Source organism: Lepisosteus platostomus, chromosome 5 (genome assembly GCF_059453375.1).
Source record: "Lepisosteus platostomus isolate fLepPlt1 chromosome 5, fLepPlt1.hap1, whole genome shotgun sequence".
In the NCBI taxonomy this organism is placed as follows: domain Eukaryota; kingdom Metazoa; phylum Chordata; class Actinopteri; order Semionotiformes; family Lepisosteidae; genus Lepisosteus; species Lepisosteus platostomus.
This window is the reverse complement of record NC_142615.1, coordinates 2,536,376-2,563,755: the sequence shown is the minus strand read 5'-3', so window position 1 is coordinate 2,563,755 and position 27,380 is coordinate 2,536,376. Positions and strand designations below refer to the sequence as shown.

The following is a 27,380-nucleotide window of genomic DNA, read 5'->3' as shown; positions in this document are numbered from 1 at the left end:
CCTTCGTCTATAGTGAACTCTTGATTGTACTGCGCTTCAATACTCGGCGACACCAGTATGGTGAACTTTCACCTGCCATCTTCTTCAATACTCAAATCAGTGTGCTACACTCTTACCTTTTTACTGGGTTTTAAAACTCAGACACCTGTATAATTTACTTTCAATGTTTTTAATATAATGTTCTAATACTCAGATCTGTGTGGTCGGCTCTCACCTGGACTGTACTAAACATAACTAGTACTTTTTTTGTTTTTAATTCTGAAACCTGTGTTCTGAACTCTCGTCTGCAGTGAGCTTTAATACAAAACCCTGTGTGCTTCAATCTTGTCTGTAATGTGTGGTAATACTCAAACTGGTACACTAAACTCTAGCTTTACTGTACTTTAATACTCAAATCTGTGTTCAGCTCTCCCCCGGACTGTACTAAACTACTTCAAGCAGTGTGCTCATCTCTCGCTTGTACTGAAATTTAATACTCAGTGACACAACTGTCTGTTGAACCTTCACCTGCAGTGTTTTTATACCCAACTGTTTATGCTAAACTGGCAACTGTCCTATTAGGGTACTCAGCCCTGTGTGATGAACTGTAACCTGTACTGTGTTGTAATAGAGATGTGAACTCACAGCAGACTGGTACTATTTTGCTCTGCTCAGAGTTGTGTACTGAACTATCACTTGTACTGGCCTTCAATGGTGAAAACCATTGGACCTACAGGACATTTATGACAGATGGAAAGCTCTAAGCATCATCAAAGACCCCACCCACCCCAGCTACAGCCTCTATGACCCTCTACCATCTGGAAAATGGTACCTGGACTACCAGAGTCGGAGACAGTTTTTACCCCTGCACTATCAGACTATTAAACTCCCAGCCTCTCTCACCTCTGATCTGAACCTCACAGTACCTTCTCTCTTACCACAAACTCGCACACACGTTGAAATCTACCCCTACCTTACACTCCCCATTTCTATCCTTTATTCTGTTCTGTTGATGCATGTTTTTCCACATTGCCTGTTGTCCTTTAATATACAATTGTATTGTTTTTTTTGTGCTACTTATCGTCTGAGCGCAAGCTCAATAGCATTTTATCCCATCTACCTGTATGAGTATAATGACAATGAACTTGACTTGAATCCTCAGTGTTAAACCAGTAGGCTGACCTTTTGACCTGCAGTGATCTTTATAATACTCATGTCTGTGGGCTGAACTCTCCTCATCTCTTCTATTTAAACAGGTGGACTGTACTCTAATAGTGTGGCTGAACTCGTACTTGTAACTGAGCTTTAATCCACAGTGACATGGATGTAGAGTGAACCTTCAGCGGTAAGTTACTTTAATACTTGAGTCTGTGTGCTACACTCGCCTTTACTCGGTTTCAGTACTCAATGACGCTCCTGTGTGCTTTTCTCTCACTTGATTATGATTATAATTACTCAAATGTGTGCTCCCTTCTTACCTGGACTGTACTAAACTACTTTCCCCCCGTGTGCTGAACTCACTTGTACTAGATATTAATTCTGGGACACAACTGCTTGTTGAACCCTCACCGGCAGTGTTTTAATACTCCAATCTGTGTGATGAGCTGTACTGTGCCAATGCTCAGCCCTGTGTCCTGTACTGTTGTGAGACTGAGCCGAGTGTGTTGAACTGTCACCTGTACTGTTCTGTCATACTCAGCCCTGTGTACCGTACTGTGCTGTAATACATGGACTGCTGTACTGAACTGTGCTTGTACACTGTTGTAACAGTCACCCTCTGTTCTGTATTTCAGTGTAACATTCAGATTTGAGTCTGAAACAGTCCCCTGTGCTCTAGTGTCATACCCTGACTTGTCTACTGTACTGTTGTCACCTGTAGTGTTTTGTAATATCCTGCCATGTGTACTGATTTACAATGTAATAACCTGTTTGGTGTACCAAACTATCACCTGTAATCTATTGTAATTCCCTGACTTGTCAACTGTATGGTGTTGTAATACCCACCCATGTGTACTGTCCTATAATGTAATAACCAGTTCACTGTACCACTCACCTGTGCTAATAGTCAGACATGTGTATGCTGTTGTCATGTTAAATGTTTCCTGTATTGTTATTACTCAGCCCTGTGTGTTGTATGGGGATGTGAATGGTCACTTGTATTGTTGTATCACCCAGCTGTATGACAGTGTAATAAACACAGCAGTGTGTCAAACTGTCACCTGTGCTCTAGTGTAATACTCAGTCCTGTGTACTGTACTCTCCTGTTAACTGTTACCTATATTGTAGTAATACCTAGACCTGTACTGTATGGTGATGTGAACTGTCACTTGTATTGCTGTAATGCCCTCTGTGGTGTATGATGGTGTAATTAGAGCAGTGTGCCAAACTGTCACCTGTAATCTAGTGTGAGATCCTGATCTCTCTTGTACTGTGATGTCAACTGTCACCTGTATGGTGCTGTAATACCCAGCCATGGGTACTGTACTATAATGTAATAACGTGTTCAGTGTACCAAACTGTTACCTGTACTCTAGTGTAATACTCAGACATGGGTACTGTGCTGTTATGTTAAATGTTACTTATCTTGTTATAATAGCTAGACCTCTGTGTAGTATTGTATGGTGATGTGAACTGTCACAAGTATGATATAATACCCAGCTCCCTGTTGTACAACAATGTAATTAGAGCAGTGTGCCAAACTATCACCTGTGATCTAGTGTAATACCCTGACTTGTCACCTGTATTCTGTTGTAATATAGGCATCTGCCCTATACTGCACTATAATAAGTGGACCTGTGTACTAAACGGTCACCTGTACTCTAGTGTAAGAGTCAGATCTGTGTCCTGTACTGGTGAATGTGGACTATTGTACTGAGCTGTCACTTGTACTGTGTATGAACCCTGGGCCCTCTGTCCACTAATCCACTGTACTATGTGTAGTTAAAACAGTGTTACTAATATAGTACTGTAACCTTTAGCCTTGTCGATCATGTGAACTGTTATCTCTATTGTGTTTTAAGAGCCAAAGTTGTGGACTGTAGTACTTGCCCCAGGAGGCCAACAGCTCCCCTGTACTCCACTGTCCTATTCAGCGCACTGTTGTGTACCTGAAGGTGGACTCTCACCTGTACTGTATTGTAGCACTCCCGTCTCTGACCTGTTCTCTTTTAAAAATGGTTGACCTGCGTCCTGAGCTCTGACTAGTGTTGGTGTAACCTCCCCACATGCCCACACACCAGTCTGCTGCTGTCACAGCTGAAGGCAGGCGTTGATGTTCTTCCTCTAGTGAGCTCCAGTACTTAAAGATGGACCCAATCTGGTGCTGAACTGTTTTGTATTCTGTTACACCGCGCTGAGCCTCTCCCTCAAGTTCAGAGCTGACGTATCCTGAATAACAGAGGTGGGGTGAGGTGTGTGCGCGCGGGCGGGCGGGCGGGCTTCACAGGAAGTAGGTCATGTTTGGGAAATGTGGCCTCTGTCATCCTGAGTTGTGCACAAACATACTCCCCCTGTAGCTGAAGGTCAAGAGAGCTGCCTACCCTGTGCCTGTGGTCAGTAAGTCGAGGTGTGAGTGAGGATATTGACCCAGCTGCTGCCTGTGCTCACGAGAGACAGGGGGAGAGCTGGAGCTCCTCACTGCTCAAGAGTAAAGAGGTGAAACCCCTGGTTCAGGACCCAAACTGAGCCATGGGTAAGGAGGTGAGTCTGGGGGTTTCCTGAGGGCAGAGGCTGCTCTGTCTTCTGTCAGTATAACCTCCTACCTGTTTCAGATTGAAGACTCCTCAGTCACCAATTCATGTCTAAAGGGCTGCAGCACCTCTCTCATGCAGAAGAGTTACCCCAGTGGGGGAGCTGAGGTGCAGTAACAGCTGTGCTCCAGCAGATGGCAGTGTGTGCAGGAGAGGAGGTGCAAGAGTCCAGGTTTTTTTATATTTGCCATCTACCACAACCCTAGTGGAATTCTTACTTGCTCAGCTGTACCCAGTGCCACAAGAGGGGAAAAAAAGTCCCCTGCCACAGAGATGATCAGTCTGCTTGCTATTCAATCTAATGCACCACCTTGATATTCGCTCCCTGGTGCAGTCACCCACTCCAGGCTGGACTGGTCTTACAGTGGGAGATACAGGTGGGGCAGTGTTAGTGTGTAAAATGGGCCAAGGCAGGGGTACAGTCTCAACCCTCTGCTACTCTCTCACTGGGACTGTCCTGCTGCAGGACTTCATGAACTACATTTCCCAGCAGGCCATGAGGACGATTGTGGCCAATAGGCTGCCTCCCCTGGGTTGATAAGGTGCAGGTGTTGTCAATTGAAGCCTGCAGCCAGTGTATATAATGAGGAGCTCACAAAAGAGAGAGCTCAGGGCCTGGTTGAATTCCTGCAGAGGGCTGGAGCCTGGAGGTGCAAGTTCATACATTCTGTGTGGATTTGTCACTGGGCACAACTCTGTCAGCTGCCCAGCTGCAGAAACAGGATTGGTCAGGTGACAATTAAAAAGCAGGAAGTGGAGTCTCCCAGTGTTGCTGCAGCCAGAGCAGTGAGTGGAGGAAGGAGCTGCTGAAGAAAGACCAGTTCACAGTTCTGTCTGTGTCCTTCCCAGCACAACCCCCTGCTCTCCTACAGTCAGGGCACGTGTTTCATCTCTCTCACTTCCACAGAGCTCAGCAGGAAGGGTTTGCTTTAGACATCGTTCATATACGACCTGGGATATGGTGTATGTACTCTACTACCTATTTTCCTGTTTTTCCATTGATCTAGAGTGGAAGTTTGCTGGTGACCCTGTGACAACTCACAGATTCTCCCCTCATGACGATCAACCTTTCTCACCAGCCCAGCAGTGGCCCTGACTGACCAGAAGATAAAGCCAGTTGTTTTTCCAGCTCAGAGGGGACAGGAGACCTGTCCTGACCCAGTGTCCAGTTGACAGCCCCACTCCCCGTCCAAGTGAGACGCAGGCAGATGGCTCTCAGAACAAACACTTTCACAGCCAGGTAAGGAAGGTAAGGAAACTGTGTTCTTTATTCACAGTTTGGGATAAAGCAGTCCTGAAACCAGAAGACAAACCTCTAGTTCTTCTGCAAACTGTCGCTAGACATGCATCCAGACACAGCTCCCAGGCTCAGAAGTCAGACCTCCCCCTGACTCAGCTCTGCAGCTCTTCCCTCCTGCTCTGCTCAGCACAACTGCTCTCTGTCCCCAGCAGCACCAGACTGAAGGCCTCCCCTCCTGCCTTTTAACTGTCTCCCCACCAATCGTCTTCCACCAATTAGGCAGGTGATTATAGGCAGCAGGTTGTTCTCCTGGGCCTCGTTGGGGATGAAGGTCAGACCAGTGCCACTCTTGCCTGAACCTGCTGTGGTTTGGGAGAGGCGTGTGACGGGAAGGTGAAGTGGTTTTTGGGTCTTTCTGATCCCATATTATAATCAGTGTTAAACCTTTGCTGTAGTTTGTTTTGGGTCTCAGGATTAACCTTGCTGGATGTCCTACAGGCTCACCCTCCTCATCCTCTGTGTTGGGACTCAGTTGTTCCTGAAATCAATAAAAAATAAACCCAATTCAACTAGGAAAACTGTGTGATTAGTTTTCCATGATGAGTAAAAGCATAAATGTTAAAATATGCAGAGAATTCAATGAAAATAAACAGCTTGTTTTTCAGAGGCTTTGATCCCACAGCCCCAGAGTTAGAAACCCAGAGCTCTTCCACTGAGCCACAGTGTCTCTGTGAGTCTGGGGCTCCTGTGTGCTCTTGGTTTTCCCAGCTCAGGGTTCAAGACTGAGGGATAAAAGACAGACCGAATGAGCTCTCCTTCAGGACAGGAGCCAGTGGAGGAGTGGAGATGGTGCGGAGCTCCTGAGCCCAAGGTTGCAGGTTCAAGTCCTGGCTGAGAACTGAGGTGGGTTTGCAGTGTGGTTCTCCCCAGTGGTGACCGGGGTGAGAAGTAAAAGCCCACAGCTCTCGTGTCTTTATTTATCACCATGTTACTGTTCACAAGAATTAAATTAACAAAAGCTCCAGGTCCTTCCAGGATTTGAACCCACAACCTCCAGGCAGAAGTCCAGAGCGCTTCCCCTGAGCCGCAGTGTGTCTTTGTAGGTCTGGGGCTCCTGTGGGCTCTTGGTCTTCTTCCCAGGTCAGGGCTGAAATGGAGGGATAAGAGCCGGACCGAATCCCTCTCCCCTTGGGCCTGGAGCAGGTGGAGGAGTGGAGACGGTGCTGCATTCATGACCAGGAGGTTGTGGGTTCAAGTCCTGGCTGATCCCTGGTGAGTATCGGAGGTGAGTATGTGGGCAGGATGATGGGGAGGGGCTATTACTGGGGGGTAGTGGGGGGGTGGAGGAGGCAGAGCAGGGCCAGGGGGAGGGGCAGCTAGTGGGGGGTGGGCTAGGAAGGGTAGAGCAGGGTAGCTGCTAGGTTAGGCAGGGGGTAGTGGGTGGTTAGGGTAGAGTAGCGGTAGAGTAGGGTAGGGCTAGGATAGGATAGACAGTTAGGTGGGTGGGGTAGCACTAGGGGGAGGGGTAGCTCCAGTGGGGTAGTGGGGGGTAGGATAGAGTAGGGCAGGGCTAGGGAGAGAGGTGGGGGGTGGGTGAGTAGGGCAGGGCTAGGGAGAGAGGTGGGGGGTGGGTGAGTAGGGCAGGGCTGGGGTAGGAAGAGGAGGAGGGAGGGGTGACAGGAGGATGCAGGGCAGTGTAGGGGCAGGCAGGCAGGTAGGGCAGGGCTGGAGAGGTGAGGGAGGAGGAGTGGCAGGTGGCCTGGGCCTGAGGGGGCAGGAGGAGGAGCTGGGAGGGGGGCCCAGGCCAGGGTAGGAGGGAGGGGTGACAGGAGGAGGCAGGTAGAGCAGGGCAGTGTAGGGGCAGGCAGGCATGGAGAGATGAGGGGGCAGGTGGAGGAGCTGGGAGGGAGGTAGAGTGGAGGGGGGAGGCAAGGAGAGGTGAGGGAGGAGGAGTGGCAGGAGGGAGATAGAGCAGGAGAGGGGAGGAGGCAGGCCCAGAGCAGGGGAGGGGGGGTGGAGATGAACAGAAGTCACCATGAAAAAAAATTTTCATCTCCACCTGCCCCCTTCCCCCCTGGCCTGGGCCTGCCACTCCTCCCCCCCCTCTCTCCTTGCCTGCCCCTGCTCTACCTCCCTCCCTCCTACCCTGGCCTGGGCCCCCCTCCCAGCTCCTCCTCCTGCCCCCTCAGGCCCAGGCCACCTGCCACTCCTCCTCCCTCACCTCTCCAGCCCTGCCCTACCTGCCTGCCCCTACACTGCCCTGCCTCCTCCTGTCACCCCTCCCTCCTCCTCTTCCTACCCCAGCCTAGCCCTGCCCTACTCACCCCTCCCCCTAGTGCTACTCTACCTGCTACCCCCCTGTCTAACCTCACACCTGTCCTGCCCACCCCCCCCACCTCTCTCCCTAGCCCTGCCCTACTCTATCCTACCCCCCACTACCCCACTGGAGCTACCCCTCCCCCTAGTGCTACCCCACCCACCTAACTGTCTATCCTATCCTAGCCCTACCCTACCCACTCACTACCCCTCCCTCTACTGCTACTCTACCCTAACCACCCACTACCCCCCTGCCTAACCTAGCAGCTACCCTGCTCTACCCTTCCTAGCCCACCCCCCACTAGCTGCCCCTCCCCCTGGCCCTGCTCTGCCTCCTCCACCCCCCCACTACCCCCCAGTAATAGCCCCTCCCCATCATCCTGCCCACATACTCACCTCCGATACTCACCTTGGTTTACTTACCAGGGATCAGCCAGGACTTGAACCCACAACCTCCTGGTCATGAGCGCAGCACCGTCTCCACTCCTCCACCTGCTCCAGGCCCAAGGGGAGAGGGATTCGGTCCGGCTCTTATCCCTCCGTTTCAGCCCTGACCTGGGAAGAAGACCAAGAGCCCACAGGAGCCCCAGACCTATAAAGACACACTGTGGCTCAGGGGAAGCGCTCTGGACTTCTGCCTGGAGGTTGTGGGTTCAAATCCTGGAAGGACCTGGAGCTTTTGTTAATTTAATTCTTGTGAACAGTAACACGGTGATAAATAAAGACACGAGAGCTGTGGGCTTTTACTTCTCACCCCGGTCACTGCTGGGGAGAACCACACTGCAAACCCACCTCAGTTCTCAGCCAGGACTTGAACCTGCAACCTTGGGCTCTGGAGCTCCGCACCATCTCCACTCCTCCACTGGCTCCTGTCCTGAAGGAGAGCTCATTCGGTCTGTCTTTTATCCCTCAGTCTTGAACCCTGAGCTGGGAAAACCAAGAGCACACAGGAGCCCCAGACTCACAGAGACACTGTGGCTCAGTGGAAGAGCTTTGGGTTTCTAACTCTGGGGCTGTGGGATCAAAGCCTCTGAAAAACAAGCTGTTTATTTTCATTGAATTCTCTGCATATTTTAACATTTATGCTTTTACTCATCATGGAAAACTAATCACACAGTTTTCCTAGTTGAATTGGGTTTATTTTTTATTGATTTCAGGAACAACTGAGTCCCAACACAGAGGATGAGGAGGGTGAGCCTGTAGGACATCCAGCAAGGTTAATCCTGAGACCCAAAACAAACTACAGCAAAGGTTTAACACTGATTATAATATGGGATCAGAAAGACCCAAAAACCACTTCACCTTCCCATCACACGCCTCTCCCAAACCACAGCAGGTTCAGGCAAGAGTGGCACTGGTCTGACCTTCATCCCCAACGAGGCCCAGGAGAACAACCTGCTGCCTATAATCACCTGCCTAATTGGTGGAAGACGATTGGTGGGGAGACAGTTAAAAGGCAGGAGGGGAGGCCTTCAGTCTGGTGCTGCTGGGGACAGAGAGCAGTTGTGCTGAGCAGAGCAGGAGGGAAGAGATGCAGACCTGAGTCAGGGGGAGGTTGTCTGACTGCTGAGCCTGGGAGCTGTGTCTGGATGCATGTCTAGTGACAGTTTGCAGAAGAACTAGAGGTTTGTCTTCTGGTTTCTGGACTGCTTTATCCCAAACTGTGAATAAAGAGCACTGTTTCCTTACCTTCCTTACCTGGCTGTGAAAGTGTTTGTTCTGAGAGCCATCTGCCTGCGTCTCACTTGGACGGGGAGTGGGGCTGTCAACTGGACACTGGGTCAGGACAGGTCTCCTGTCCCCTCTGAGCTGGAAAAACAACTGGCTTTATCTTCTGGTCAGTCAGGGCCACTGCTGGGCTGGTGAGAAAGGTTGATCGTCATGAGGGGAGAATCTGTGAGTTGTCACAGGGTCACCAGCAAACTTCCACTCTAGATCAATGGAAAAACAGGAAAATAGGTAGTAGAGTACATGCAACATCTCCCAGATCGTATGTGAATCATGTCTAAAGCAAACCCATCCTGCTGAGCTCTGTGGAAGTGAGAGAGATGAAACACGTGCCCTGACTGTAGGAGAGCAGGGGGTTGTGCTGGGAAGGACACAGACAGAGCTGTGAACTGGTCTTCCTTCTCCAGCAGCTCCTTCCTCCACTCGCTGCTCTGGCTGCAGCAACACTGGGAGACTCCACTTCCTGCTTTTTAATTGTCACCTGACCAATCCTGTTTCTCCAGCTGGGCAGCTGACAGAGCTCGACTGCAGTCTGGGTCCTGTAGTTGTGACCAGGACCATCGTAGAGTCACAGTGAAGTTTGTCACACTGAGCTGGAGTTTCAGAAAGCAGCAAAACTGACAATGGGCAGAGTGAGTTACAAAACTATCTTATTAAAAATAACCCAGTTTGTTGATCAATATATATTCCTTCAGCACAGCTTCAGACAGTTTCCCTGCTCTTTAACCTTTTCCTTCCCAGTGACAAACCCACACAGAATGTATGAACTTGTACCTCCAGGCTCCAGCCCTCTACAGGAATTCAACCAGGCCCTGAGCTCTCTCTTTTCTGAGCTCCTTATTATATACACTGGCTGCAGGCTTGAATTCACAACACCTGCACCTTATCAACCCAGGGGAAGGCAGCCTATTGGCCACAATCCTTCTCATGGCCTGCTGGGAAATGTAGTTCATGAAGCAGGACAGTCCCAGTGAGAGAGTAACAGAGTTGAGACTGTACCCCCTACCCTGGCCCATTGTACACACACTCCAGCACTGTCCCACCTGTATCTCCCAGTATCAGATGAGTCCAGCCTGGAGCAGATGACTGCACCATGGAGCTGAGAGCAAGGAGCTGCATTAGATTGAAAGGAAACCAGACCATCTCTGTGCCCCCAGTGTCAGACACCAGCTGGTGGACAAAGGCTGTTACTGCACCTCAGTTCCCACACCTTGGGTAACACTTCCTGAGAGACAACCGACTCCAGGCACATAGAGACCAGCCCTCTGCTTCTGCAGTATGAAGCAGAGCCAGGAGGAGATCACCCTGAGCACAGAGACAGCAGCCCTGCCCTCAGGACTGCCCCAGACTCACACTCCTTTCCGCTCCTGGGGTTTGACTCCTGGGAGTGGGGTTCCTCGCCCTTGAGCAGTGAAGACGGCGTGGCCACAGGCAGTAGGTGCATCAGTATTCGCTCACTCACCCTGCGTGGTCACTTTAGTGACTGGTCCATCAGCTCTCTTACACAGCCAACAGGGGGGTAGTCCCCACAAGGCTACATTGACAGAACAAGACCTGTTTCTGCAAGGGGCACAGCAGAGGAGTAGAGACTGAACACAGACAATTCACACATGTCCACAATAACCCCAGCTTGGTGTGGTTACTGTAGAAGAGAATTCAGGACATAGCAAACTGGTGAGCCGCAACATAATACCGACTATAAAGACTGCTGCTCAACAGAGGTGAAACATCAGTAGCCATGTTATTCTAGGACAGTACCAGAGAAGAGGTCAGGCCTGGCGGTTTTACACTTCCTCTCCTAAGAGTTTAGGACAGAGGTCTGAGCTATGAGTCTTACAATAGATGACAGGTGACAATGCCCCTCGCACTTCAGTACAGAGAGTGGAATACTACCATAAAGTACAGATGATGGTGTACATGAGAGTACAATACAAATACTACAATGGACTACAGCTGACAGTGCATCTGACTACAGTACAGAGTGAAAATTACTACCATAGAGTACAGGTGACAGTGTACATGAGAGTACAATACAAAGATAATTACAATAGAGTACAGGTGACAGTTCAAATCACCATACAATACAGAGACCTAAGTATGACAATAGAGTACAGGTGACAATTCACAATACTATAGAGATCTGAATATGACAAAGTACAGGTGACAATATACATCAGACTAGAACACAGATAGCTGAATACAATAGTGAAGAAGTGACAGTCCAATACAGATCTGAAATTTACAACAAAGTACAGGTGACAGTTCAATACAGAGACCTGAATCTTACAGTAGAGTACAGGTGACAGTGTACATAATACAAAGACCTGAATATGACAAAAGAGTACAGGGGACAATTCACAATACTATAGAGATCTGAATATGACAATAGAGGACAGGTGACAAGTCACTTTACAATACCATAGAGATCTGAATATGATCATAGAGTACAGATGACACTTCCCATGACAGTACAATACATAGTCCTGCATATAACAGTACAGATGACAGTATGCTACAGCAATCTCATTACTACAACTGGGTACAGATGAGAGTACAATACAGAGATCTGAATCTTACAAAGTAGAATACAGAGATCTGAATCTTACAATAAAGTACAGGTGACACTTAATATACAGTACAACACAAAGATCTGAAACTACAGTACAAATGATAGTACACATAATACAAAAATTGATTATGACAGAGTACAGAGGACATTTCACTTCACAGTACAATACAGATCTGAATCTTACAATAAAGTACAGGGGACAGTTCACAACACAATACCGTGATCTGAGTCTTACAATAAAGAACAGGTGACAGTTCAATACAGAGTCCTGCATCTGCCAGAGTACAGGTGACAGTGAACATGACAGTACAATAAAAACCTGAATAATACACTAGAGTGCAGGTGACAGTTCACAGCAGAGTACAATACAGAGATCTGACTATTACAAGAGTACAGGTGACCGTGCGCATGAGAGTACAAGTGACACTTCACATCACAGTACAATACAGAGACCTGAATATTACAGTAGAGTACAGAGAACCAGTTAGCACACTGGTCAAGTGATTAGACTAAAGCACAGTCCACAAGGCAGGGTATTACAACACCATAGAGGTGACAGTTCACAGTACAGAGGGTTGAGTATTACAGGCCAGTGCAGGTGACAGATCAGCATACAGAAGTACACTATTACAGCACAGGACCATGGACAGCTCCAAGTGCTACAATACAGTTCAGCAGCGCAGTCCAATTATTACACTGTCGTACAGCACACAGGTTTCAGTATTACAACAGGAGAGGGGACAGTTCACATCAGGGGACAGAGGGTTGAACAATACAAGAGGATCGAGGTGACATGTCAGCACATTATTACAGCAGAGTACAGTACACAGGCAGGAGTATGACAGAGGACAGTTTGGAACACGGGTCCAATTATTAGACTGCAATACATCGGTCTGGGTTTTACAAAACACTATAGGCGATAGTTCAGATTACAACAGACAGGGCTCAGTATTACAATCGATGACAGGGGACACTTTCAGCCTGAAGTCTGAGTATTAACACTGCAATACAGGACAGAGGCTGACTGTTACAACACTGTTCAAGTTCATTGTCATTACACTCACCTACAGGTATATAGGATAATGAACGTACAAAAAAAAACAATACGATTGTATAATAAAAGAAAGAGACAACAGGCAGTGTGCAACACATCAACACAATGAAATAAAAAGGATAGAAATGATGTGGAGTGAGCTTTTTGACATGTGAGGTAGGGGTAGATTTCAATGTGTGTGTGAGTTTGTGGTAAGAGAGAAGGCACTGTGAGGTTCAGATCGTAGGCGAGAGAGGCTGGGAGTTTAGTAGTTTGATAGTGCGGGGGTATAAACCGTCTCCGAGTCTGGTAGTCCGGGCCCGAAACCTCCGGTACTCTTGTTTTCCAGAGTTCAGGTGACGGTTCAGTACACCAGTCTATATATGACTACACAGTACAGTACACAGGTCTGTGGGTTACAAAACAGTACAGATGAGAGTTCAGCACACGACACAGGGCTGAGTATTATAATAGTCCAGATCAGCACAACACAGATTTGAGTATTAAAACACGCCACAGGTGAAGGTTCAGCAGACTGGTCTAGTACTGAAGCTCAGCACAAGTGAGAGCAGCACACTGGTTTAACTCGTATTGTACAGTACAGGTGAGAACCCAGCACACAGGGGTGCTGTTGTGGATTAAAGCTCAGTACTGGAGCCCGTTCAGGACACACGTCTGAGCACGGCACAAGAACAGTACAGGTTACAGTTCATCATGCAGGGCTGAGTATTATAAAACACTGCAGGTGAGGGTTCTACAACCGATTGTGTCACTGAGTATGACAGCTCAGTACAAGCAAGAGTTCAGCACACTGGGTGAAGTAGTTTAGTACAGTCAGGGTGAGAGAGACGTCCAAACCGATGAGAGTATTAAAGCACAGAAAAGACCAGAGTAAAGATGACCAGTCTGCGTATTACCACTCATTACAGACGACAAAGAAGCAAACAGGTTTTTGTATTAAAGCTCACTGCAGAGGAGAGTTCAGAACACAGGTTTCAGTATTAAGGCACAGAAAAAAGCACTAGGTTATGTGTTTTAGTACAGTCCGGGTGAGAGGTGACCACAACACTTTCAGGATAAAAGCACAGAAAGTTGAGAATCCAGCACACACACATCTGAGTATTACAATACACTGCAGGTGAAGGCTCAGCAAACTGATGTGTCACTGAGTACTAAAGGTCAGTACAAGCTAGAGTCCAGGTGAGAACTGACCACACAGGTGTGAGTATTAAACAGTCAAGGTGAGAGTAAAGCACACAGGTGTGTCATTGAGTATTACAACTCAGTAAAAGGTAAGAGTGTAGCACACTGATTCATGTATTAAAGAACACTGCAGGTGGAAGTTCAGCATACTGGTGTGTCACTGAGTATTGAAGCACAGTACAATTGAGAGTTCAGCACACTGGCTTAAGTTTTATAGTACAGTACAGGTGAAAATTCAACACAAAGGTATCATTGTGTATGAAAGCTCAGTACTGGCGAGAGTCCAGAACACAGGTCTGAGCATTGTAAAATAGTACCAGTCAGACCCGTGAGTCCACTTATCTGAGGATTACAATACAGTACAGAGTATCAGTATAGTACAGCTGAGAGCCCAGCACAGAGGTTTGAGAATTACAACAGTCAAGGCGAGTTTAGTTTCTAGTTTGGAGTATTACCACACCGCACAGACAGCAGTGCAGCCCTTTGGAGTTTGTATTAGACCACAGTGGAGATGAGAGTTCAGCACACAGGTTTGAGTATTACAGTACAGTCCAGGTGAGAATTGAGCACACAGGTTTGAGTATTAAAACGGTCAAGGTGAGAGTTCAGCACACAGGTGTATCACTTGAATATTAAAGCTCAGTTCACCAAACTTGTTTAAGTATTAATAGTCCAGTCTGTGTGAAGGTTTACAACACAGGTTTGAGTTTGACAGGTTTGAAAGCACAGTAAAGGGGAGAATTCAGCGCTCGTGTGTCAATGGGAGAATTAACACTCAGTACAAGTGAGGGTTCAGCACACTGGTTTAAATATTTTAGTCCAGTCCAGGTGAGAGCTGAGCACAGAGGTTTGAGTATTAAAGCACAGTCAAGGTTTAGCACACAGGTGTATCACACTGGTTATACTGGTTTAAGTAGGATAGTACAGTTCACATGAGGGGTCAGTACACACTTTTGAGTATAAAAGCACAGTAAAGGTGAGAGTTCAGCACTCGTGTGTCAATGTGAGAATTAACACTCACTACAAGTGAGAGCTCAGCACACTGGTTTCAGTACTACAGTCCAGTCCAGGTGTGAGCTCAGCACACAGGTGTGTCACTCAGAATAAAGGCTCAGTACAGGAGAGAGGTACAGGCTTGATAATTACCCCAGTTTTGCATATTAAAGCTCAGTGGAGATGTGGGTACAGTACACAGGTGAGGGTATTAAAATATAATATTGGAAAGAACTCACTGGTGTATCATGCAGTACCAAAGTTCAGCTCAGGTGAAAGTTCAACACACAGACGTGTCAGTGTATTAAGGTACAATACTCTCGAGAATTGAGTACACCATTGTCAGCACTCCACTCCCTACAGTACAGCCATTGATAACCATGATCAGAACAGTCCATCTGAGCAAAGTACCTCACTCTGGGGTACAAGACTGTGTCCCCCTCTGGAATCAAACCTGCAATCCACAGTCAAAAAGCCCTGTTTAATACTGCAGCAGTGTAGTGTTTTACAGAGCACAAGCAGCTGGACTGAGAGAGACACACAGCTCAAGAGACAGACAGAGACGTCACAGAGACTGCCACAAGGAGGAAGAGAGACAGGAAAGAGCTTCTCACCTCCATCCCAACTCCCAGCCATATTCATCTGCCCACTGGACAACCTGGAAAAATAAGGAAAATACAGTCCAATGTCAATCCCAACACCTCCTACATACCCATCTTCCCAGTGGCAGCCTCTGGATAACCTGAAAAATTAGGAAAAAGAGACAGGAGAGGTTTCAAATCTTCATACATACCTGTCTTCCACTATCAGCCTCTGGCCAGCCTGGAAAATTAAGGAAAATACAGTCCAATGTCAATTCCAACACCTCATCCATACCTATCCTCCCACTGGCAGCCTCTGGACTCTGGAAAATGAGGGAAAAGAAACAGGAGTGAGCATCCAAGCTCCATTCCAACTCCTCATCCATACCCGTCTTCCCACTGTTAGCCTCTGGACATTCAGGAAAACCACAGACATGAACACAGGACTGAGCATCAACCTTCATCCCAACACTTCCTCCACACTAGTCTTCCCACTGACTTTTCTGGACCTCCTGGAAAATTAGGGAAAAGAAACAGGAGACAGCATCCAACCCCAACTCCATCTTCACATCCATACCTGTCTTCCCACTGGCAGTCTCTGGCCATCCTGGAAAATTGGGGAAAAGAAACAGGACAGATCATGAATCCCCAATCTATCTTCCTATCCATAGACTGTTGGCTTTTGGACATCCTGGAAAATTAGGAATGAACCTCTTCCCATATTCTATCTTCATACATACCCGTCTTCCCACTGTCAATTTTGAGTACATCCCGGAAAATTAGGGAAAAGATTACAGAGAAAGCATCCAACTTATATCCCAAACATACCGATCTCTCCATTGTCTGCCTCTGGACAACCTGGAAAAATACAGTCCAATGTCAACCCCAACACCTCATCCATATGCATCTTCCCACTGGCAGCCTCTGGACTCTGGAAAATTAGGGAAAAGAAAGACAGGAGAGAGCATTCAACCTCCATCCCAACACTTCATCAACACTGGTGTTCCCACTGACTTTTCTGGACACCCTGGAAAACTAGGGAAAAAGAGAGGAGAGAGCACCCAAACCCGACTCCATCTTCACATCCATACCTGTCTCGCCACTGTCTTCCTCAGAACATCCTGGAAAATTAGGAAAGAGTACAGGAACAGGTTCAATCTTCATACATACCCATCTTCCCACTGTCAATTTTGAGTACATCCTAGAAAATAAGGGAAAAGATTACAGGAGAGCATCCAACTTCTATCCCAAATCCCAACTATACCTGTCTCTCCATTGTCTGCCTCTGGCCATCCTGGAAAATTAGGATTAAGACGGACAGGAGAGAGTATCCCACCTCCATCTTCTCACTGTCTGCCTCTGGACATCCTGGAGAATTAAGGAAAATACAGCAGAGAGAGTCCAGCCTATACCCGATCTCTCCACCCATACGTGTTGCGAACCGACGTGCCCACTGACCTCAGACCTGGACAGCTCCCGGGCTCGGTAACCCGCTCTGTAGAGTGTAGAGGAGAAGGGCAGCTCTCTGCAGACCACAGTGGCCTTGAAAGCAAGGAAACAGCACCTGTGTGCTCTGGATGTGGACAGAAGGGACACTGAAAGTCCCCCAGTGTGTCTCCCGTCCCCCCAGTGAAAGGTACTCAGATACGTCCCACACCTGACTCACCCAGGTGACACCAGCGATCCTCTAACTCCAGGGAGGGGATCCTCCCAGTGACGACTGTGGGAAGATCCGACAGCACACAGCCGCTGGGAAGACCTGCGCTGCGGTCATGGAGATCAGGAGGAAGACCCTGAAGCAGACAGGACCGTCCGAACCGAGGGACCCAGCTCGAGGCTCGCCGTGGGTAGTGCTGAGGAGTCACCGAACCCATCCTGGTGGACTCCTCACAAGATCCCGATACGAGCTCCCAGGAGTCGGGATGAGAGGAGTCCCAGCACAGTCCCGTGAGGGTTCGAGATCAGGTCGACTGGAACGACAATGGCGGAGAACACAGGAGACACACACGAGGTGCACTTCCCACAGAGCCCTGAACTGGAACAGCTTTCCAGAGGTTTATATCGCCTGAGTCCAGCCATGTTCATGTCCAGCCCTGAATGGGGTCTGAAGGGTCTGCTTGGGGCCCGGGGGCTGTTCTTGATGATGTCCAGGGCTCTCAGCTGTTTCTCTGGGGTCCAGTTCAGAATCCTCCCAGACCAGGAGACCAGGTCAGTGACCCCCAGACCGGAGCCCGATATCCACACCGAGCGAGCGTTACCCCCAGGTCTCGCACCCAGCTGGGGGTCCGGCGCAGCGAGAGAGTGGTCCGGGGCGAACTCCGTCCCTCTGCTGCGGGCGATCGAGACCCCGGAGACAGGACAAGGCGCAGAGAGAGGAGAGCGGAGCAACTGGGCCGGAGGAGACCAGTACCGTGCCCAGGGGAGCGGAGCGACTGGGCCAGAGGAGACCAGTACCGTGCCCGTGCCCAGGGGAGCGGAGCGACTGGGCCGGAGGAGACCAGTACCGTGCCCGTGCCCAGGGGAGCGGAGCGACTGGGCCGGAGGAGACCAGTACCGTGCCCGTGCCCAGGGGAGCGGAGCGACTGGGCCGGAGGAGACAGACTGGTCCTTCCCGCCCGGACCGCCTCGCCCGCCCAGACACGCTGGGAGCAGGAGCTGTGGAGGCCGAGGAAGACTCCGTGGTGAAGGGCGACTGGCTTCATCACACAGAAAACGAACACAACAGCTCGTTTCAAGATGAACTGCAGTCCCAATTTCCCAACCCAGTTGTTAAATCTCCCCCCAAAAAATTTGACAGTTTTGCAGAAGTTGACACGTTCCAAATTAGGCACCGAATCGTGAATTTCCTGACAGTACTGAAGTGTCGCTACTTGGTTGGAAACCCCTGCTCTGGCCTCGGGCGAGAGCGAGAGTTCCCAGGCATCGCGATGTGGAGCTGCCCTTCCTGCTCACTAGTCACAGTGATGAGCGAATGAGCACCGATTGTGCAGCAGATACTTCACCGCAGAGACGTGATCTACGTGCAGAGTTCACAAGGAGTATTTGTGGGCAAAACCCATCTTGAAACGGAGAGTCATCTTTCTATTGAATTAAAGCAGGCCTGCTTGTTCACAGTGTCATAGGGTCACTTCTCCTCTGCCTCGTCCTGAACTACAGAACACAGCGCCGCACGTATCTGGAAATTTGGTCTATTCTGCGACATCAACAGGAGGTTTCCCAAGTCCAAGTGCACATTTGACTCGTGTCGTGGTTTGAAACGCCCTGATCAATGCTGATTCTCTCACCCTGAAGCCAGACCAACGACCGGACCTGACCAGTGTCTCCTCTCCCGCTCCATTCTGGGACTGGTCAGGAGGGAGGGCGGCGAGACCACAGCGTTATCGAGCCGACAGAGACGGGGCCGGCCCGAAACCCGACTCGTCCAGACCAGGCAGCTGAAAGAAGAACGAGACACCCTGGTGAAACTGGACCGAACCGAGCCCCACCGGTGAGCCAGCAGGGCAGAACCCGGAGCTCTGGACCCGACGAAGGCGAAATGGAGGTTCGAGACTCGGCGGGGACTTGACCCCCGACACCTGCAGGCGCCCCGGGCGGATGACATACTGGGGAGGCGAGGAACAGTCACACAGATCAGCCCACCAGACCTCTGGCAAGAACACTGTGACACGAACTGACCTTCTGAACACTCAGCTGCTCTCCAAACGCCCGGACGTCTGCTTCCAGTTAACTCTCTGCCTTCTGGACCCCAGGGGGCCACGGAGACTTCCTCCCAGGGGCGCATGGTGATGATGTCATCATCTACTGCCCCCTCCTGGACCGAGCGCCTGCAACGACCGAGACGTCCCTCAAGGGGGGGGGACCCACCGAGCGGGACCGGGCGGGAAGGGAGCGGTTCGGTCCACCTGGAGCACGGCGCCGGCCACTGGGCTGTCCAAGCACCGGGCCAACGAGATCCCGGCCTCGCTCCCAGACAAGTCCGCTCAGTCCTGGGACTGCTGGGTGGGTACCGCAGGATTATTCCTGGATCCGCAGACAGAGCCTCAGTCCTCCAGGACCTGACTGGAGAGACAGCTGAGTAACAAAGCACACCGGACCAGAGAGCACAGCAGACAGGCATTACCGACTGGAGAGAGGCCGATGTGCTCAGAACCTGTGCTGCAGTGTTCAGGCTCCGTCTCCCTCACCCTTGGCTGGGAACAGCCCCCTCCTACCCGTCTTCCCAACGTCAGCCTCTGGACATCCTGGAAAATGAAGGAAAACAGGAAATCTGCTGTGTACCGGAGTCCCTCCTGACCCTTGACCCCTGACCCCATGGCTTGTGGGTGTTGACATCAGAGAGCAGGAGGCGGGGGTGTAGGCTGAGCAGCTGTTTCAGGAGTCTGAAGGCTCTGTCATCTCAGACAGACCCCAACCTTCACTTGTCTCTCAAGACGAGCTCGCAGGAGAAACAGACCATAATGACAACTGTACAATAATATCACACCTGAGAATCACAGAGGAGCCAGTTAGTTAATGAAACAGAGACGTCTGAACTCTTCCGCTCCTGATGGTGGTGTTGAGCATAATTAGATTCTAATGCTGGTGCTGCTAATAAATTAATTTGACTAATATTACCGTTAATAAAATGAACAATATTTCATCATGTACCAATATCCATAATGGAACTTTAACAGTTCTCCTCTCACTAGTAGGGTTGTGGGTTCCAGCCCTGCGTGTGACACAGGAGTGACAGGACTAACCTGACCTTGTGCTCGAGCTGGACTCGGGTTCGAGAGTGTAGTGTCAACAGCACACTGACCAGGTCCTTGTGGGCGAGAGACAGCAGGAGGTCAGGACACAGCCCTAAGGGTCACCCCAACAGGAGGAGTCCAGCTCTCCACCTGGACCAGGGGCATCTGCAGCTCTTCATCATCATCGTTGTCGTCGTCACCCTCACAGGCTTCAGTGGGCAGGGAGCGACCTGTCTGGCACCTTGTACCCTTCTGTGCTGATGGGGGTACCCTGTCCCATCTTGTACAACCAGTCACACACCCCCTTGTCCTGTGCAGGTCTGGGGGTGCCCTCTCCTGCCTGGTACAGGGCCTGACCTGGCTCCTGGTGGGAATAAACAGGCCTGAAGGCAGCCTGTGCTCCACCGAGTCCCGACTGCTCCGGTCCAGAGCTGCTGTTCTGGAGACCCGTCCTGGAGAAACACAGGCGTGTTGTCCACAGTCTCTCTCTCCCCTTCCTCACCTCGTTAGGAGGTTCTGACAATCCTGGGCTCCTCTTCATTACTGCGGCAACACTGGACTCCTCCTCCTCATTCTGATACCCCTGGGCTCCTCCTGGTCAGCCAGAGTCTCCGGGTGGGTCCAGGCGCTGGGCTCCTACCAGAGTCGAGGTCCAGGAGGAGTTTCTTCCTGTTGGCTTCTCCCAGATCTTCCAGACTCCTCAGGCCTGAGCCGGGCGTGAATATTCAGGAAAAACACTGGTTTAGTGTTGAACTATTAACAGTGAAAATGCAAGTCAGTAATTATTGAGGTAAGAAACTTACTAGTTTGTGAATGTGCAGTACAGAGGTTATTTCTTAGTGAATATCTGTCAAAAGTGACTAACCACTACAGTGAGTTTCCAGTAAATATTCAAGAGACTGTAGAAGTGACTGACCATTAAGGTGAATACCCAGTACAGTGAATCTGTAGTAAAACTATTCACAAAAAAAACTGTCTGTTAAGAGACAATTTCTCCAAATAAACAGCACAAAATTAATCAAGAAGAAATAGATGACTGAATTGCACAGTTCCTATCCAAGAAAAGGGCTCCATGTCGTTTCTCTGCCTGTTTGTACAGAATATTGAGTCAGGAGCTCCAGCAGGAGTTTCTGACTTCCTCTGCTCTGTGAGCTCCACACTTCTGTCCTGTGAATCACACACAGAGCTGCAGCAGGGATGAGTGAGAGGTACCAGCATGGGGACAACACTGAGCTCTTCCTCCCAGTGTCTCCCTGCGCCACAGCCCCCCCCAGTGTCTCCCTGCGCCACAGCCCCCCCCAGTGTCTCCCCGCGCCACAGCCCCCCCCAGTGTCTCCCCGCGCCACAGCCCCCGACAGTCCCCCCGTGTCTCCCTGCTCCGCAGCCCCTGACAGCCTCACACAGGTGATTTAAACAGCTCCCCCCACCTGTCCCTCCTCTCTAATCACACTCCTGCTTCTGGGCTCAGCAGTCTTTTCAGGAGCCCACCTACAACTGAAAAACAGACTGATCTGTACAGTGAGTAACAGACAGCACTCTGAATACCCAGTACAGTGACTATTAATACCCAGTGCAGTGATTATTACAGTGAACACCCAGTAGTTATTATTGTACTGAACACCCAGTGCAGTGATGATTACAGTGAATCCCAAGCACAGTGATTGCCTGTCATAGTGAACACCTACTAGTTTTTATTATACTGAACACCTGGTACAGTGATTTTTACAGTATTGTACAGTAAATACCCAGTACAGCAACTGTCTGTCAGTGAAAAAGGAGTAGTGACTATAACATCAATTACCCAATAAAGCAATTATACTGAATACCCAGTATGGTGATTACAGTAAAAACCCAGTACAGTGATTGTCCCTCACAATGAAAACAGAGTTCAGTGATTATTACAGTGAACACACAGCACAGTGATTATATTAAATTAACAGTGCAGTGATTATTATACTGAATACCCAGTATGGTAATTACAGTAAACCCCCAGTACAGTGATTGTCCCTCACAATGAAAACAGAGTTCAGTGATTACAGTGAACACACATTACAGTGAGTGTCCCTCACAATGAAAACAGAGTTCAGTGATTATTATATTAAATAAACAGTGCAGTGATGTTTATGGTGAACACACAATACAGTGATTATTAATACCCAGTGCAGTGATGATTACAGTGAACACCCAGTACAGTGACTATTAATACTCAGTGCAGTGATTACTGAAGTGAACACCCAGTAGTTATTATACTGAACACCCAGCACAGTGATTATTATACTGAAGACCCAGTATGGTGATTACAGTAAAAACCCAGTACAGTGATTGTCCCTCACAATAAAAACAGAGATCAGCGATTATTACAGTGAACACACAGTACAGTGAGTGTCCCTCATTATGAAAACAGTTCAGTGATTATTATACTGAATACCCAGTATGGTGATTATTAGTGAACACACAGTACAGTGGTTATTATTTAAATAAACAGTGTGGTGATAACAGTGAACACACAGTACAGTAACTGTCCCTCATCATGAAAACAGTGCAGTGACGATTATATTAAATACCCAGTGCAGTGACTATGATGTTTCATGAGTCTAGAGGCAGCAGTCTGACCAGAATCTTGAGGGAGAGACAGCAGGTCAGGACACCACCCTGAGGGTCACCCTCCGCCACCACAACAAAAGGATGGAGATCCCCTCTCCACCTGGACCAGGGTCATCAGTAGCTCTTCGTCATCCTCCTCTTCCTCCAGCAGGCAGGGAGGAGGAGGAAGGCAGTCGGGACATCCTGTCCGTCTCCCCGAGACGACTCCTGCTCCGCCCCCTCGGAGTGCGTCGATCCCAGATTGGTCCGATCACATCCCTGCAGGACCGATGAAGACCAGCGTCACCTGTGAGGGAAACCCAGCGAAGGAGAGACTCACCTGCTCTGCACTTACCTGCCTGGCTGATGGGGGGGTCCCCTGTCCCCCTGTCCTCTAACTGCAGGTCTGGGGGCGCCCTCTCCAGTCCTGGCTGCCTGGTCCCATTTCCTATCATCAGGGGGAGCAGCCCCCACATTCCCAGTCCCTCCTGACCTGTCCTGGAGCTTCCCAAACCAAATTTGCAATTGTGTAGGACTCTGTGTGTTTGTGTGTAGGTGGAGCAGGGTTGGGGTGGCGCCTGTCTGTCTCTCAGTGTGTGAGTCAGCATCGACTCCTGACCCAAGACTCAGCTCCCACAGCGAATCCCAGAGTCCAGGCCAGGACTGGGAGCAGACCGGTCAGGGGCGAGTCCAGGAGATCCACTTCAGACCTCTGCCGGCTCTCTTCCTGAAGAGCTTCCTGAGAACCTGCTGGAAGGCCCCTCTGAGACACCCGTCCACAGACACGACCACATGAGCCCACAGACACAGTCCTCACCAGCCCACTGCCTGCAGGTGCACCCCCATCCATCACGAGAACCCCAACCTGCTCTGGTCACTCCACACTCGCCATTTCACACCGACGTCTCGCACAATAACCGACATTCGTGCAAAACTCCACCTGGTGTACAGAAAACACTGGTTCTGACTGAAAATCGCTGATATCTTGCTAGCAAACATACTCCACTACATTGCAAATGATGAGATTTTCCTATAAAGTATTAAGAAACAGCACACATCTACAGCCTAGGTGTTAATTTATAAGAGAAGCCTGTAAAACAAACCTTCTCAGGGAGAAGCTGTGGAAATGACTCAAGACAGAAACAGAACTGAGAACAGTCTCTCTGACTCTCACTCATGTTAATCCGCATCAGAAAAACCTGTTTTTTTGTGAGGGTGTAATGTAGCTGCCTCTGAATACATGTTTTTTCTTTAACAGTGAAGGGATTTACAAACACAACACAAAGTAAAACAATCTACTGCTTTCATCTTCCGGTTGTTTTTATATCATGAACTATTCGCATTATGTCAGCACGGATAACACCAACACGGTCTTTGAAAGAAATAATGTCACAGCCCTGTTTTAATGACTTTAAGAGCATCTGTGTGCATCTTCCGCTATTTAATGTTTTGTTTGTTTTTCCAGCAGTGAAACTATTTTGTAATAAACGAGTCAACAGTGCAACGTTAACAAAAACACTTCAGATAGAAACTGCACAACGGGTGAATAATATATATACACACACCAGCTAAACCACAACACAACACAACCTGAACTTTCCAGAACTGTGCTTTGTAACCAATCAGCAAAAAGCAAATGATCCTTTTTCCCCATTACAAATATTCACCTCTAGTTTAGAACAGTTTAAAAGACGACGAAGCACGGTGATAATTTATCGTTTTTCCAGCAAAACGCAATGAGAAAAGCAAATGTTTGTTTAGTTACATAGCTTTTTCCCCTTACCTTGGAGAAAAACGCTTTTTATTGCAGTAAAAGTGAAGCACCCGGTCAAGTTCAGGCCTTTTGTAATGATGACTTTAAGAGCAGCTGTGGGCATCTGTTGCTAATTAATGCTGCAAACAAATATTTTCTATTATAAGGGCATTGCGTGGTTTTTGTGGGTCGGTGTCGTTATATCCAGGTTTGAAAATGTCATTTTACATAAAAATACTTTACTTGTAGCATGTAATTATCTTTGAACGGTCATATTAAAGCCCTAGTCTATCCAAGACATACAAATGTAAACTGAACCAAAAAAAATGGATGTTGTTTATAACACGGACCCAAGCTCAAACATCAGAAAGTGCCCATCCCTTTGTCAAGAAGTACAGACACACACTGCACAGCACATAGTACACACATCCGACAACACGTGTGTATTTGCTGACAACGCTTCACTTCTCAGTTTCCAAATAAATTAACTGTTTTGCAAAATACGGCAGGCGCAGGTGAGGCCCGATAACTCACTAAAGACGAACATAATGTTTGTTTTCACCGCAGTGCAACTATTGTATAATAAACGAGTCAACAGCGCAACGTTTGCCAAAACACTTCAGATACAAAGTGCACAACGGAAAGATAAATATTTTTACCCGCAAAAACCACAAAACGCCACACCACGGACTACACATCACGAAACACCAGACGAGCCCAACTCCTCAGAACTGTGTTCTGTAACCAGACACATCAACACACAGCAACACGAACATTTCTTTCCCATTAAAAATATTCACCTCTCGTTTAGAACAGTTTAAAAGACGACAAAGCACGTCGATAAGCTATCGGCTTTCCAGCGAAATGCAACGGCAAAAGCAAATGTTTGCTGAGCTACATAAAAACGCCTTTGATTGCAGTACAAGTGAAGCACCTGTCTGCTTGAACACAAGTTGCAGCCAAGATGACGACTCACCCCTCCCACCGGTTCAAATAGCCCGGCTGTGGGAACAGCTCCTCTGATAGGTTGAGGTCTCTGTCATTCCCAGCGAGTTCTGACCAATCAGAACCTTAAACCCGCCCCCCCATAGCGCGCATGCCTGGTTTATGTGTTTAAACCCTGTTCTCGTAAGAACTTAGGTAACTTGTGAGGAAACACAGAAAAGTAAAAGAAATCCCCCCTTTTCAAACTGTAAACATTCAAATCAGCCTCTGTAGGAGCAGCCGTAGTGAGAAACAACAATAAAATAATACACACGTGCTTTTTTTCTCCACCACAAGGTAATCAAACCTGTATAAATACTGAATAATATTCATGGTGGAAAAACAGTCAATCATTCAAAGTTTATTTCTCAAAGGCACAGCAAGACAGCGTGCCGCAGTGGTTGCCGGCAACGAAATGTCTTTTCTGCGAGCTCCAGGTTACAAAAATAAGGTGACAGACTGTAATAGTAGAGAACGGTGCGATAGAAATGGAACAAGAGAAGCTCAGACAGGGGTCAGTCTACACAGAGCTGCGATGTGTCCAGGGTGTGTGCAGTCCCAGTGTCCCAGTGGTCCAGTTGTGCCCAATACAGTGCAGTCCCAGTGTCCCAGTGGTCCAGTTGTGCCCAATACAGTGACAGCTGTGTCCGTGTAGCCAGGGCGGGGGATGAGCTGAAGGAGCCGCAGGCCGGCTGTTCAGCAGTCTGACTGCAGTCTGGCTGTGTCTCTCTTCTGCTACAGGCAGTATGGAAATAGATCAATGAACTGCAGCAGCAGGAGTCACAGTTGCACTGCAGGGGTTGCTGGGTCGCTGGGTCCAATCCCGGACCCGGGCTGCTGTCTGTGTGGAGTCTGCATGTTCTCACTGCATGATCGAGTGGGCTCCTTCCGGGGGGGGCGCGCCGGTTTCCTCCCGCAGTCCAGTGAATCCAGGGACCGGGGGGTGTCTCTCTCTCTCTCTCCCCTCCGCCCACTGGTGCTCCGTCAGCGCTTTGTTCCCGCGTTCTGATCCGGATTTCAATTCCTCATGTTTTCATTTCCTCCCGCCTCGTCAGAACGAAAGAGTCTAGTGAGAGTGAGAGAGAGTGAGAGAGTATAAATATCTTAACGCCAGACATGGGGCAACTTCCTCAGTCTAAGTTCTGTTCCTGCGCCGGACACACACGGCCCGCTGGAGGGGTATCGGTGCGGGGGTGGGCGCTCGGGTGGGGTGGAGAAGGAGCTGCGTGATCCGGGCAGGTGAGTGTTTGGGGGTCGCCCGAACGCACGTGTGTGTGTGTGTGTGTGTGTGCGTGTGTGTCTCACGAACCCGCAGCTGTGGAGAGAGACAGAGAGAAAAACTGTGACTGCGAGAGAGATACTCTGGGATTAGAGAAACATTCTTCCCCGAATTCAGAAATCTCGTCCCAGAGTTCCCACACCTGCCAGAATCACAACGGGTCCCGATCCTACTGGGAGAGGGAGGAGGGAACTCCGCTGAACTGGCAGCCCAGTGTGTGATCTCCTGTCCCAGCCTGAGGAACAGTGAGCCTGTCTCCCAGTAATGCTCCATCTGTCTACAGTACTGTATATGTCAATATTTTAGGATATGTCTTTGTTGTAAATGTCTGTAGTATATCTGTAGCTTTTAATGTGTTTTTAGATTCGTTTCATGTTAATTTTATTATTTTTATTGGCTTTGGCAACGCTGATTGTACCCATCGGTCACGCTAATAAAACACCTTGAATTGGATTGGAAATAAAACCCTGTGCAGGCTGGCGCGGTTTCGTTTAGTCTTCCGCGAAAGCGCATGGAACGGCCAAGCGGTTCCGATCGCCAGTGTTCCCCGCCAGAGCCACGCGTGAACCACGCGTGAAAGTGGGTGCGTTTCCTCGGGGCCCCTGGGACACGCCTGAAGCTGCGGCCACCCAGTGCCCACGGCGGCGACCCCCGGTTGCA

General features: G+C 49.1%; 1 protein-coding gene and 2 long non-coding RNA genes across 10 annotated transcripts in view; 2 read left to right on the top strand and 1 right to left on the bottom strand.

Annotated features, from left to right (window-relative positions):
• LOC148662450 (uncharacterized) lies at window positions 1-2,956 on the top strand. Its single transcript, XR_015936317.1, has 2 exons — window positions 1-1,324; window positions 1,773-2,956. It is a non-coding gene; the product is annotated as an uncharacterized LOC148662450 (long non-coding RNA).
• LOC148662448 (CD276 antigen-like) overlaps window positions 1-27,380 on the top strand; it is a 68,999-nt gene that overhangs the window by 23,405 nt on the left and 18,214 nt on the right. For 2 of the 8 annotated variants that reach the window (XM_088632066.1, XM_088632058.1), the window contains exon 1: window positions 26,187-26,680. The exons of 5 other annotated variants lie outside the window; for them this stretch is intronic. The gene's annotated coding sequence lies outside the window, so the exon portion shown is untranslated. Of the gene's footprint in view, window positions 1-26,186; window positions 26,681-27,380 lie in introns of those variants that run through there. One more of the 8 variants, XM_088632064.1, reaches the window with a different exon arrangement.
• LOC148662449 (uncharacterized) lies at window positions 21,790-25,611 on the bottom strand. Its single transcript, XR_015936821.1, has 2 exons — window positions 25,258-25,611; window positions 21,790-24,597 (listed from the first exon to the last, which is right to left on the bottom strand). It is a non-coding gene; the product is annotated as an uncharacterized LOC148662449 (long non-coding RNA).